Genomic DNA, 13,534 nt, shown 5'->3' on the forward strand with positions numbered 1-13,534 from the left:
CTACTCTGGAAGCCACTGACAGGCCCACGTGCAGGGAGGGAGCTGTCCAAAGGCTGAAGCACAAAGGCCATCGTCCTTGGTCCAGGAGCCCTCCAATAACTCCCCTCTGCCCCTCAGACAAGCCCGGTCCCTGCACCATCAAGGCCTCCAGGGCCCTGAAAGACTTCACCTCTCCCCAAGGAGAGCACTGCACCCCAGCCACACTGGAAGAAGCCAAGTCTGTCCCCACCTTGGGGCCTTTGACCTTGCTGACCCCTCCCCCAGAATGCTGTTCCCATCTCTTTCCATTCCTCTTGTCCCTGAGAACTCAACTCAAAGGCTGCCTCCTCCGAGGGGCCCTCCCTTACTCTGTCTGCCTTCCATCACCTGGTTTCATTTTCATTGTAGCACTCTCTAGAACTCAATTACTGTCAACTTGTTTTACTGTCTGGTTACCCCTGTGAAATGTAAGCTCTCTGAAAGCAGGTGTCTTTTTTTTTTTTTTTTTTTTTTGTCTTGTTCACTGTAACATTCCCAACACCTGAGATAGTGCCTGTCACACAGTAGGTGCTCCAACTTTCTCTGTTGAATGAGTAAATCCCTCAGGGCTCCCAGAGCCCACAGAATGAAGTCCAAGGCTGGCTCTCCAAGCCCAAGTGGGTAAGGGCCTCTGCTAACCTCTGCAGCTACTTTGCCCTCAGAGCTCACCTTCTTCAACACATTGGGTTGGCCTTCCTGCCTCCTTTGTCAGCCTTGGCTCAAATTTCCCCTCCCAGGAAGCCTTCTCTAACTCTGCCAGAGTCCCAATTAATAGTAATGACCTCCTCTTCTGACAGCTCCAGGCAACATTCTGGGCTTTAGCACCAATGGTACTGCATTGTAATTACTTCCCATGGAGGCTGCCCCACAGGGCAGAGCTTGAGGGCAGGGCGGCATCAGATTTGTTGCTGTGGAGGAGGAGCCCAGCCCTGGGCCTGCAGACTGCCAGGGCTCCAGGAATGTTTGTTGTGTTGGGGCCCGCACTCTGCAGACTGTAATTATCCATACGGTGTATATAAGCACTGGTTTAGGAGTCAGACATATGAGGATTTGGAAACAGGTTCCTTCATTCACTTGCTGTGTGACCCTGGGCAAGTGAATTCACCTCTCTGAGCTTCAGGGTCCTCCTCTGTGAAATGGGGGGCAGAAACATGGGCTGACAGGAACTTCACTAATTTTAAACATAATACTTGCCACCGTCAAGGAGTTCAGAAATTTCACGAAGTGTTCATCACATCAAGGTTTGAAGTAGAGAAAAATCGGAAACAACCTAGATGCCACCAATAGGACAGTGGCTAAGTAAATTATAGTAGTATGTGCATCTCCCCAGTATGCGGTTATGAAAGAGAACAAGACAGACATACAGGTACGGACACAGAAGGTTGTCCAAGCCATTGTTAAGTGAAAACTCAAACTGCAGAAGGATTTATACAAATTAATATCATTTATGTAAAACAGCTACAAAAAAAACCCCATACTTTTTCTATGGGTGTGCAAGAATTGACAAACGCAGACAAAAAGGTCTGAAGGTAACTAACTAATGACAGCTACCTTTTGTGAGGGGACCAACTGGGAAAGCAGAGAGCTTTTAACCTTTTCTATTACAGTTTTGGTTTTTATAGATTGTATTCATTTTTTGAATTCAAATTAGAATGCATTAAATGAGACATAGGTGACTAACTACAAAAGAAAAGCAAAGAAATGATTATCTCCAAAGTGAGGAACAGTGGTTACTTCCAGCAGGGAGGGAGGGGTGTCTTGGAGAAGGGACACACAGGGGTGGGGGCTGCTGGGTGCTGGTGGCCTTCTTTATCCCCACCTAAGTGGTGTCTGCACAGATGTTCGCTCCATAAAGATTAAGTTGTACATTTATGATTCGTCCACATGACTGTGCTTCCTGTGGGCAGGGGCCAATTCATACACGTTGTAGTATCATTTGCTCCCCACCTGCCCCTAACTCACTCCACAGAAGCAGACCTTCACAGAAGTCTGTGTTCAGTAGGGTGCGCCCCATAGCTGCAAGTGCTCTAAGGGACTGGGCCGCTGTCCAGGGTACTAACAGCCCAAGCCTGGGAGGCCTCAGGAGGCTGACCAAATATGCCAGCTTCAAGACTCCTTATCCTAACCAGCTGGCTAACCTTGAACCCTGCCATGTGACCCGACCAGAGCCTGCCTCTACCACATCACCTCCCATTGCTCCCCACCCATCACTCACTTCCTTCTTGCTGGCTTTCTGTCCCTACAACCCAAGCCCAAGCTCTGACATGCCTCAGGACCTTTGCTCGTGCTCTCCCCCTGCCTGGTGCCATCTTTCCCCAGCTGTTCCAGGGCCCATTCCCTCACTCATTCCAGGATTCCACTTACATGTCCTCAACAGGGAGGTCTTGGTCACCCTGCCTCACATTAGCCTTTTCTCTCATTTCTATCCTCTTTCAGCACTTCTCACTGCCTAACATTCAAGTTTCCGCAGGTTACGTACTTGTTTATTATCTGCCTCCCCCACTTGAATATCCACACCAGGAGGATAGGGAGCATGTCTGTCCTGTTCAGTTTTATCCTCCTTTTTTTAAAAAAAGGGCCTCAGCTACCCCAAATTGCATTAATCATAAGCTTTGGTTCACTGCCTACTCCCATTGTTGGCTGGGCAGAGCTCCCATTATTTATTTGCTTATTTTATTTATTTTAAATAACGTGTTCATGTGAACCTGCCGCTTAACATTCAGATTGGAATCGTGAAAATAATCACTCTGACTCTTGTCTGACCTGTTCACCACTATGTCCCCACCGCTATGTTCACATAGGAGGCATTTGGTAGCTATTTACTTAGGAATAAATTAAGGGACAGTGACCTCCACACCATGCAAAAGGGAGTTGATGGGAGTGCCTGCCTGGCCTCACAAGGAGGCAGATGGGGGTGGAGAAGAAATCAAAGGCCAGGCCCTCCACAGGGGACAGGCTCCCCTATCGTCCCTAGGTGCTCCCATCCCCAACCCAGCCTGGCCCAAAGCCTCTTCTTTGCAAGGCAATTCTACACCTTCATGGAGGGCCCACTGTGCCAGACCCTGTGCCAAGAACTGAGGACACCGAGCATGTCAGCCTCGCACCCACCCTTGAGGAGTCTCAAGCCACCATGCCCCTGGCCCCAGGCTGTCCACTGTTATCCTAAATAGTACAAACAGCTACCCGGCACCTGCTCTGTACTTTGCTTGCTCATCCCCCGACATCTTCCCAGTGATCCAATAAAGCAGGTGCTGTTACTTTCCCCTCTTTCCAGAGGAGCACCCTGAGGCGGGTCAGAGTGGGCAAGGACTTGCTCAGACCAGGAAGGGGCAGGCTGATTCCAGAGCCTGGCTCTCCTTCCCACCGGGTGTGCTGCTGTGCGGGTTTCTCCTGCCAGAAGACCACAAGGTCCTGGACCTCCCGCGTTTCTGCAAAAGCAACTGAACGCAGCAGAAAAGGCGTCAAGTTCGGAGTCACATAGTGGTAAGGTCCCCGTGGCAGGTGCAGTGACGCAAGGGCAGGGGTGGCATTTGCACCAGGTATCACATTCATGAAGGGCCTCATTGAACAAGATTCCCATTTTTAACTTTCCAGTTGAGTGCTACTGGCAAACCACACCGCCTGTGGGACACTATGAATCTTGTTTTACTAAATCAAATAATTTAATAAACGACCTTGCAAATATTAGTCGTTTGGCATTTTGTTGTTGCTGCTGCTGAGAGCACGAGTCTATAACTGCACTTTGGTGTTCCTTTATTCTCAGCATACTGGGAAGCTCAAAAATTAGAAGTGGCCTGGGCCCCTCTCCGCCTCTATGGAGCTTGCCGAGTCCTTGCTGTGTGATTTCAAGCAAGCCACCCAACCTCTCTGAGCCCCTCTCGGAGCTGTGTGGCCTCTGAGCAGCATCCACAGATCCTTGTCTGCAGGAGCTGCTCCACATTTATTCGGAGGCGTTTAACTTGAGGGAACCAGGTTGGCCCACATCGTATGAGACAGTCCCTGCCACCATGGAAACAAACTGAGCTCTCTGGACATTTGAAGGAAAGTGAAGGATCAAGGGAGATGTGTAGGTTTTTGGTGTGACAACCATTTATTGAGATGGGACAAGTTTCTAGAGGAGCTCAGGGACAAGGAATCCAGAGTTCAGCTTTAGACAGTTATAGGAGGTACCCTGCACCGGCTGGCTACAAACACTTCCCACGCATTTTCTTATTGAATATTCTCACTGAGTGGTTCTACAAGAGAATTACTGCCAATATGTCCATTTTACACATGAAGAAACTGATGCTGAGCAAGGTTGAATCATTTGCCCGGGCTGACATAGATGGAACCAGGGTCGGCATCCACGCAACTGGACTCCAAAGCCCATGTTGCCATCCTGCTGCTCTACCTCTCCCCATACCCTTACTCGCTTCTTCCCTTTGGCTTGGCAGAAAACACTGGGCTTGGGCCTGGACTTGCTGTCTGAGACATCACATGCCTCCCATCCCTGTCCTGGCTATGGCCTCCTGCCAATAGGAGCAATTCGCTAAGAGCTTTCGTGTCGGTTGCCTCCCTTGAGTCACGGCAACACGGGGATGCACCCTGAACAGCGTCCTCGGGGCCCCCGTACTTTCTCCAAGTTCACACAGCAAGGCCAGCCGCGCGGAGAGCAAACACCTTCGGACCGACTCGCCCCCTGTACCACCTGGCTCAGAGCTCACCTCCTCCGTGGAGTATCCTAAGGAAGGACCCTCAGTTACCTCCATGCAGAACCTCTGTCTGGCAGTGAACTTCTCTGTACCAAAAACACCAGGCACTTTGAGGTTTGTGTAGAAAACATGAAATAGATACAAGGCAGGATTCTGCCTCCCAGAGGCTTCCCCTGAGCTCCTAGAGAAAAAGTAGCATAGTGACAGGAAAGGCTTGGGTATGTGCGGGGTCAGACCCTCTTCCTGACCAGCCGTGTGACCTTGGATTGGCTGGGAGCCTCCATATGAGCACCATCCCCAAAGCTCCCTCTGATTCCTCTACACCCCCAGGCTGGGTGCCATCTCCTGCCTCCTCCCTACAGGGCTCTGTGTTGCTATGCCTGACCCTCATAGTCTCCTCTCGCCCTGGGACCCCAAGAGGGTCTTTATTTTTTTTTTTTTAATTTTTTTCAACGTTTTTTATTTATTTTTGGGACAGAGAGAGACAGAGCATGAATGGGGGAGGGGCAGAGAGAGAGGGAGACACAGAATCGCAAACAGGCTCCAGGCTCCGAGCCATCAGCCCAGAGCCCGACGCGGGGCTCGAACTCCCGGACTGCGAGATCGTGACCTGGCTGAAGTCGGACGCTCAACCAACTGCGCCACCCAGGCGCCCCTTTATTTTTTTTTTTTTAATGTTTATTTATTTCTGAGACGGAGAGAGAGCACACGCGCGCATGTGTGGGGAGGGGCAGAGACAGAGGGAGACACAGAATCTGAAGCAGGCTCCAGGCTCTGAGCTGTCAGCACAGAGCCCGACACGGGGCTCGAACTCACAAACTGTGAGGTCAGGACCTGAGCCGAAGTCAGTCGCTCAACCGACTGAGCCACTCAGGCGCCCCCCAAGAGGGTCTTTCTAAAACTTAATCAGGCTGTCACTCCCTTGCTTAAGACTTCAGGGGCTTCCCTGCATTAGGGAAATAACCCAAACCCCTTAACCCAGGCTGTGAAGTCCTGTGTGATCCGACTCCTGTCCACACCTCTCATCTCTTCCCCTACCACTCTCCCCTTTACCTACTCTGCTCCAAGCCACACTGCCTCCTCTCTGTTCCTCAAATCAAACTCTTTGCAACCCCAGGCCCTTTGCATGTGCTATTCCCTCTGCCTAGAAGACTCTTTGTCTAATTAAGTCCTATTCCTCTTCCAAGGTTCCACTTAAATGTCTTGCCCAGATGCTGTTGACTCCCTATAAACTGTCTCTTCTTTGGAGTAACTTATCACAATTTCTGATTTTGCTTGTTTAATTGATATTTACACTTAAAGATCCACATCCACTCTGGTTTGTCGACTCCACAAAAGTAGACTGCACCAGTTCTGTTTACTGCTCTATCTCCAGTGCCCAACACAGGGCCTGGCACATGGCAAGGGCCCAGCAGAGGTGTGGAATGTGTCAATTAAACGGATCCTTTATGGGGCCGAGCAACTGAGGCAGGACTTGAGTCTTCTGAGCCTCAGTTTCCACTTCTATAAAACCAAGATAATAATTCCTCCCTTACAGGGTAGTGGAAGATCCAAACAGACAAGGAATATTGAAAGTCCTCTGGAAAAAAATGTTCTTCAAATATAAAAGTTCAGAAGAGCTAGAACCTAGAGGCTGAGCAACATTCAGGGAAGAGTGAGAGAGAAGGGCACAGCCATTTGTCAAGCAGCCTTATCTGCCAAACATTTTACATTTCCTCGTTCACTGACTTCTAGGAGGTGGTGGCTGTGAGCCAGAGGAGAAACCGAGACTCAGAAAGGGGAAGCTACCTGCCCATGGTGTCACAGTAAGTCTGTGGAAGAGTCAGGATTTGAACCCGGCACATGGAGGCAGTCACGTTTCCCATGAATCTCCAGCAGAACTTGACCTCTTGCAGTGGGGCTCTGGACAAATATTTAACCAGTTGGATCAGTGAAAAAAAAGGCGGGGGGCAACCAGAGTTGTTTGGACCTGAATGGCTGTCTCACTGGCTAGTGACCTTGGGCAAGCCACTTCCCTTCCCTAAGCCTCAGTACTCCATCTGCAAAGTGAGAATGATGACCATGCTCACCAACGGTTGGGAGTTCAGCCAGAGCCTGCAGGTCGAGAGCTTAGCACGAAGTAAGCTGTCAGGAGCAGCTGTTAGGACCGTTACTCTTGCACAGGAGGGAACAGCATGAGCAAAGTCTTGGGGGCGAGGTTTGGGGGATGATGAGAGGGCAGTGGAGAGAAGGTTGATCAGAGAGGACCTCTCAAAGGAGGGGCACCTGAAGCCAAATGGACTGGGACTCCCAAGGCTGCGCTCAGCTGTCAAGGCGGGCAGTGGGAAGTCTTGAGATGTCCTGCACTCCATAAAGGTGACAATCTGGGGGGATTGTCCTCAAGCAGCCAGGGAGCAGGTGAAATGGCCACCAATAAGGTTCCTCCATCTCCTGCCCGTCTCTCCAGCTTCTGCTTCCAGACCCCTCACCTCCCAGGTCTCCTGACCCCTCGCCTCCTCCCAGGTCTCCTGACCCCTCGCCTCCTCCCAGGTCTCCAGACCCCTCGCCTCCTCCCAGGTCTCCAGACCCCTCGCCTCCTCCCAGGTCTCCAGACCCCTCGCCTCCTTCCAGGTCTCCTGACCCCTCGCCTCCTCCCAGATCTCCAGACCCCTTGCCTCCTCCCAGATCTCCAGACCCGTCGCCTCCTCCCAGGTCTCCAGACCCCTCACCTCCTTCCAGGTCTCCTGGGCCTCCACCAGTATCCCATACATCTCAGTCACCTGCCAACCTCATCTCTATCCCAGGGTCCAGCCCAGCCCCAACTCAGGTGGGGCCCTTCCCCCACACAGCCCACAGAAATCTTTCGCTCTTCTGTTAGGAAGGCCTTTTACTAATTAGAAAATTGGGGCGCCTGAGTGGCTCAGTCATTTAGGCGTCCGACTTCGGCTCAGGTCATGATCTCACGGTTTGTGGGTTCGAGCCCCACATCGGGCTCTGTGCTGACAGCTCAGAGCCTGGAGCCTGCTTCAGATTCTGTGTCTCCCTCTCTCTCTACCCCTCCCCTGCTGATGCTCTGTCTCTCTCTCTCTCTCTCTCTCAAAAATAAATAAAACATTTTTTAAAAAAGAAAAAATTATTATCTGAAGATAGGACAAAACATTTCATGATGGTGAAAAGTAGGAACGTTTTAGGCATAAGCAAGCACATGGCGTGTGGGGAGGTACGTGTGTGTATATACACCACATTTTTAACACACACTGCCTCTTTCCACGTGCCAGCGGGATCACAGACACACAGCTCTTTACTCCCCTTCACAAGCCAGGGAGCTGCGGGGCCTGACAGGAGGAAATGGGAATGCGGCACTAGTGTAGGGTCTCGGTGACTGGGGGGTCGCTGAGTTCTGGGTGAAGGATGGCGGCTTGGAAAGGAGACTGGGGTTCCTCCTGGAATCCTCCCTCTCGCGAGCGCCCCCCTACCTGTCCACTCCCCATCGGTTCAACCCAGAGGTGTCCCAATCCCTCTGCTCCTCCCTGCTCTGCCCCCAGCCCCGCCCCCAGCCCCCCCACCTCAGCGCCCCCTCTCTCTTTCTCCTCCGGCATGCCCCACCATTACACAGGCTCCTCCTCACTTCCTTGTTTGCTTACCCATCCACAGAGACCTCTTGAACCCATGGCTCATGGCAGACGCTGAGCTAGGGACAAGTGACGCTGTCCTCGCCCTCCAGGGCTGATGCTGGAAGCGTTACCTGGGGTCAGGAACCCGTGCCCTCCACCACCCCCTAAAGCTCCACCTGCCCTGGCAGGACCAGAGGGAAAGTCTTGGCATCTTGGGCTTTCCCCAGCTTCCCCTTCTGGGTCTCCAGGAGAAGGTGAGAGGGCAGGTCTGCGGCATTGAGGCTGCATCGTAGGACACCTGGACAGGGTTATGACCAGGCTCTGCAGCAGAACCCTGCCTAGCTGCCTCCCCAGGAGCCTGAGAGAACTCCAGACTCTCAAGGCACCCACAGGTCACCCACGGGACGGGGAAAACAGAGGTTCAGGGCAGGCAGGTGACAGGAGCAAAGTCACACGGCACATCTGGGGGACCCAATCCCCAGTTCTCCTGCTCTGGCTCAGCAGGTACAGACTCGTTCTAACTCCAGGCACTGAGGCCCCCCGGGGAGAAGAGAAGAGGGGCTTGAGATCTCTCTGCACTTCCTGCTGATGTTCTAAGGGCCTGGGCCTCTGTTTATTTTCACGCTGAGCGAGCGGGGAGAAACCAAGAAAGACGTGCAAGGAGACGAGCGATATGGGGGCAGGCAGGGCAGGAGAGGTCAGAGGGAAGAGTGTGCAGTGAGTGGGCAGAGAAAAAGCGTGTGGCGGGAAAAGAATAACTGGGGACTCTGCAGGTAGAAGAGAGAAGGGTGTGGGGGTTCTTGCATCCCTGGAGGGAGGAGAGAGTCAGGAATAATACAGAGACAGAGACAGAAAGATGCAAAGAAAGAGAGACAAAGAGGAAGAGAGAACAGAATTGGGGGGAGCAAGAGCAAGCCGGGTGGGGCTCCCAGGGCCTCTGTAAACTGCTTCCCCCGACACCCCAGGGGGGAAGTCCTGTGGAGGAGGGGTCATTGTCCCCAGCCCTTGAGGAGCTGGTGTGGGAGGGGTGTCCAATCCCACACTACCCCTTCCCCTGGTCCCCAGACAGTGTGAAAGGGGTGGGTGCAGGCCCCTGAACGCAACCAGCCAGCCCCAGGGGCAGGGGCCTGCCTTCCCCCACCTGTTCTTATCCCCTGCTCTGGGGGCCGGCTCCAGCTCTCCTGACTTCTGCCCGCATCTCCCTCAACCTGTGGCCATCATCTCCCTGCCTGCCCACCCTGACACCGACCTGTCCATCCCCGTGGCCCCCCAGATGACTCGTCCACAGCCCACCTTTCTGCTCCCCTGCAGGTTTGGGGTTAGCAGCCTTGATGGGGAGGGGGCCCGGTGGATTATTGAGGATGTACTGGACTGCGGCTGACACGGATGAGGAGGAAGAGGAGGGGGTCTTGGTGATGGACGATGCTGGTTCTGCAGTGGGGGGTGGCGGGGAGGGGGTGGAGGAGGGCTGGGGGAGGGGTGGTGAGGAAGCGGGTTGAGGGGGGAGCAGGACCAGGCTCACATTTGGCATTCAGGGCAGCTGACAATAAAAATGCTTTATTGCCAAGAAACTGGATCGATCGGGGCTGGAGGGGGCCGGCAGGGGGGACGCGGAGGGCTCAGCGCAGAGGCCGGCGGCCGGGCCTCCGCAGCGACCAGGGCCCGAGCTGCCCTCCCCCCTGCGCCCCCCTCCCCGCCTCCTGCCCTTTCTCTCTCCTGCAGCCACCGCTTAGTTCTTATTATATTTTTTCTTATATATTTTTTCCCCCAGCTTCTCCTGCTCCTGTTATTTTTTTTTTCTTTTAATTTTTTTTTTTTTTAAACTCGCTGCACTCCCAATGCCGAAGGCCGGTTGGGGGTGGGGTGGGGGCGCCTGCCCAGGCCAGACCCCTACCCACAGGGCGTCCAGAGCTACTGGCTCTGGGCTGAGCCCCTCTTTGCCTCCACATCCCCTTGTTCAATCAGTCTCCCCCCAGAGCCTGCCCCTGTGGGTGCCTATCTCCCCTGCCACTCATCCTAAGGGCCTCCCTCCACCCACAAAATACCCCCCTCTCTGATGGGCCCAGGGCCCTGGCCAGGCCTTCCTCCCCTCCCCCCTACCTGGCCCCCTGCTCACTCCCAGAGCCATTTGGCTGATGGTCAGAACTGTCCGTCAAGGGGGCTCTGAGCCCCTGGGGACCCAGATGGGAGGAGGGAAGGGGAGAGGTCGGGGGTCAGGCCACGTCCCCTCAGCTCAGCTCTTTCCCCTCCCCCTTCCTAACAAAGGGAACAGCCATCCCTATGCTGGGTGGGGGCCGCCTGGTACTCAGGGAAGCAGGGAGAGAAGGACTGTGGGGATGGCCATGGGCAGGAGGCGGGGGTGGGGCTCGCCTGCCCCTCCTCTGCCCTCCCCCTCGGGTCAAGGCTAAGGTGATTCCTCAACCTCTCTGGGAGGCTGGGCTGGGCTGGGAAGGGAGGAGGATCTGGACAGACAAAGAACCGGAGCCCCCGGGAGTTGGGGGCTGGGGGGGGTCCCCCCCGCACCTGGGACCCAGGCAGCCCCAGCTGAGGGAGGGGCAGCAGGCACCCCTCTGGCCTTGGTCTCACCCTCTGCATGGCCCTGCCTCCCATCTGTACTGATCCCTGCAGATCCCAGAGCCACACAAAACCTTTGAGCTCGGGCAGGGTTAGACGGGGCTGGGGGGGAAACTGAGGCCCAGAGAGGGGAGACGGAGTCAGAGCTGGGATCAAGGATGGAGGGTTCTCAGTGCTGTCTGGAGCCTCACCCTTTTCTCTGCTCCTACCTAAGGAGACATCCCTGCCTTCCCTGCCCAGCGCTTGGGAGGCTTAGGTAGGGGGGCAGGCGGTAAAAAGTTCTAAGGGAAGGGAAGAGAGGGAAGAGGGAAGAGGAGGTTGAGAAGAGGGAGAAGCTGAGTTTTCTCTCTCCTCCAAGAAAAAGGGGGACCAGGGAAAAGAAATTCTAAATATGATGTGTCTCTAGCACTGGCCCGGTACAGCTTCAAGGTGAAACATCAAGTCAGAAAGGGCAGGAAAGCAACGTGGACTGGGCCTTCCCAAGCACCTGGCTATTGATGGCTGGGGACGAGGACGTTCAGCGAGGTTCTTTCTCCTGCCCACCAACACATAGCAAAGGAAGATTCACACTCCCGTCCATCCCTAACCCCACCCAACACTGCCTCGGAGCCTCCCACCTGCCCAGCCCAACTGTGGAGGGCAGAGGGGAGCCAAGGCAGTAAACAGTTTTGAGCCTATCCCTCCACACAGCCCCCCAAGCCCTGTGCCCACAAGAGACGAAGAGATGCCAGAGGCAGAACGAAATGGGGAAATTTGTGCTTAAATTCTTCCACGAAGCTGGCTCTCAGGGAGAGGGCCGCAGCCAAGAGGACGTGGGGGGAGGATAAGGTGGGCCTCTTTTTGGGGGGGGTGGGCTGGCTGGAACATGGCCCCACAGCCTGCCAAGGAGGCCCCAGATGGGCCGAGGACTAGAGGGGTCCCGCTGCCCTCCCCCAAACCTCCCCTCCCTTCTCTCCCTCTCTTTCTCGGCTGGCTATCGACCGGGGCTGTGACATGGTAGATCAATACGGCAGGGATATAAAGCCGGCTGGCTGCCTGCCTGCCTCTGCCTCTCCCTCTCTCCCCGCTTGCCTTGCTTCCCTTTCTCAGAGCCGCACCCAGGTCCCCCACCCCCATGGCCCCCTTACCCACACCTCCGAGGGGCCAAGCCCCCACCCCGTCCTGCCAACCACCCCCCCTACAGCAGGAGAGCTTAGGGAGGCTGAAAGCTTGGACAGCCAAGAGAGGGGGTGAGTATGGGAATGGGCAGGGAAGCAGATGGGGACGGGGGTCACACTGGCAGGTAAGGGGGCTGGGATCAATTAAGGGACAGTCCTCCTGGAAGAAAGCAGGCATCCCCTCAGTTGGGAGCAGCTCGGGGAGATGGGGCCCTTTGAGGGTATGAGAGGGATGGACCTCTGGGAGATGGACAGAGGGTACCTGGGGGTGCTGGGGAGACATTGTCCTGAGCCCACAGAGTGGGGGAAGTCCTGGGTGGGTGCTGGAGTAAGGTAAGGTGAATGGATGCCCAGAACAGTGGGGCAACCCCTAGGCAGCCTGCTGCCCATCCACAGAGCCCCTGGCTGCCCCATCCTTGGGTCTCTGTCGGCAGAAGCTGCCTTGGCCTCGCCCCAGGGCCTGGCCTGCACGTGTGTGTGGCGGGGGAAGTGCGGGGGGCGGGATTGTGAGGCTTCGGACAGGGGTTCCAGGGCAGCGCTGTGCTGTCTAGCTGCTGTACGTATAGTGTGTGCGTGTGTTCCCGTGCACCTGGGCGGCCGTGTGTCTCTGAGTCCCTGAGCTCTGCTGTGGAACTCCAGGACTGTGTCCCCGAATGTCTCAGCTACTGAGTCACGTCCGTGTGACCATGAATCTGTGGGTGTATCCCCGGGGCCTCGGCAGCCCTGAGTGTGTGTGTGTGTGTGTGTGTGTGTGTGTGTGTGTGTGTGTGTGCGCGCGCGCGCGCTTTCATGAGTATCTCCCCTACTCTGGGCATCCCCACACGTGTGTATGCAGATCTGCCTGACCCTCGGGGGAGTGTGCGTGTATCCCCAGCAGCACCTCGGTGACCTTCCGTCCCCAGGTGACATGGTGGCTGTGTGTTCTTGCGTTCCAGGAAACCCGCGTGTGCGAGCTGCCGCCTGAGTGTGTCTGGGCGGGCGTGAGTCTGTGAGAATCTGGGGAGTATGCAACGAGCCCCCGTGTGTCTGTGTGTGCGGACTCTGTGCCCGCGTCTGTGCGCGGTTGTCTGTGTGGTTGCGTCTGTGTGTGTGGGAGCTCCTTTCTTTCTGACTGTCAGAGAGCCAGTGTGCTTTCTGCGTGTCTACGTGATGCCACGTGTCCCTGTGTGCCGAGGGCCAAGTGTATTTCCACGAGTGGGATGGAAGCTCTGGGTGTGTCCTGCGTGTGTCATGGTGACTTGGTGCATCTGACAGTGTTGGCAGGGGCGGGGAAGGGGTCTCTGAGTGGGGGAGGGTGGCGAGGCGGCAGAGCTTTGCCACTGCGGTGCCGGCTGGCCCGTTTTATAGCTGTGGCTACATCAGCTACATCGCCTCCAAATCCAAATGTGAGGGCCTTCCTCTCTTCCCTGCCAGAGGCCCCAGATCGCTTTGCCAGGACGGGCCCACGGCCCCCTCCCCCTTCCCCCTTGGGCGCCGGACCTCTGCTCCTCAGCACCCCCTG

The sequence above is a fragment of the Felis catus genome, chromosome E2 (assembly GCF_018350175.1).
Source record: "Felis catus isolate Fca126 chromosome E2, F.catus_Fca126_mat1.0, whole genome shotgun sequence".
Taxonomy (NCBI): Eukaryota; Metazoa; Chordata; class Mammalia; order Carnivora; family Felidae; genus Felis; species Felis catus.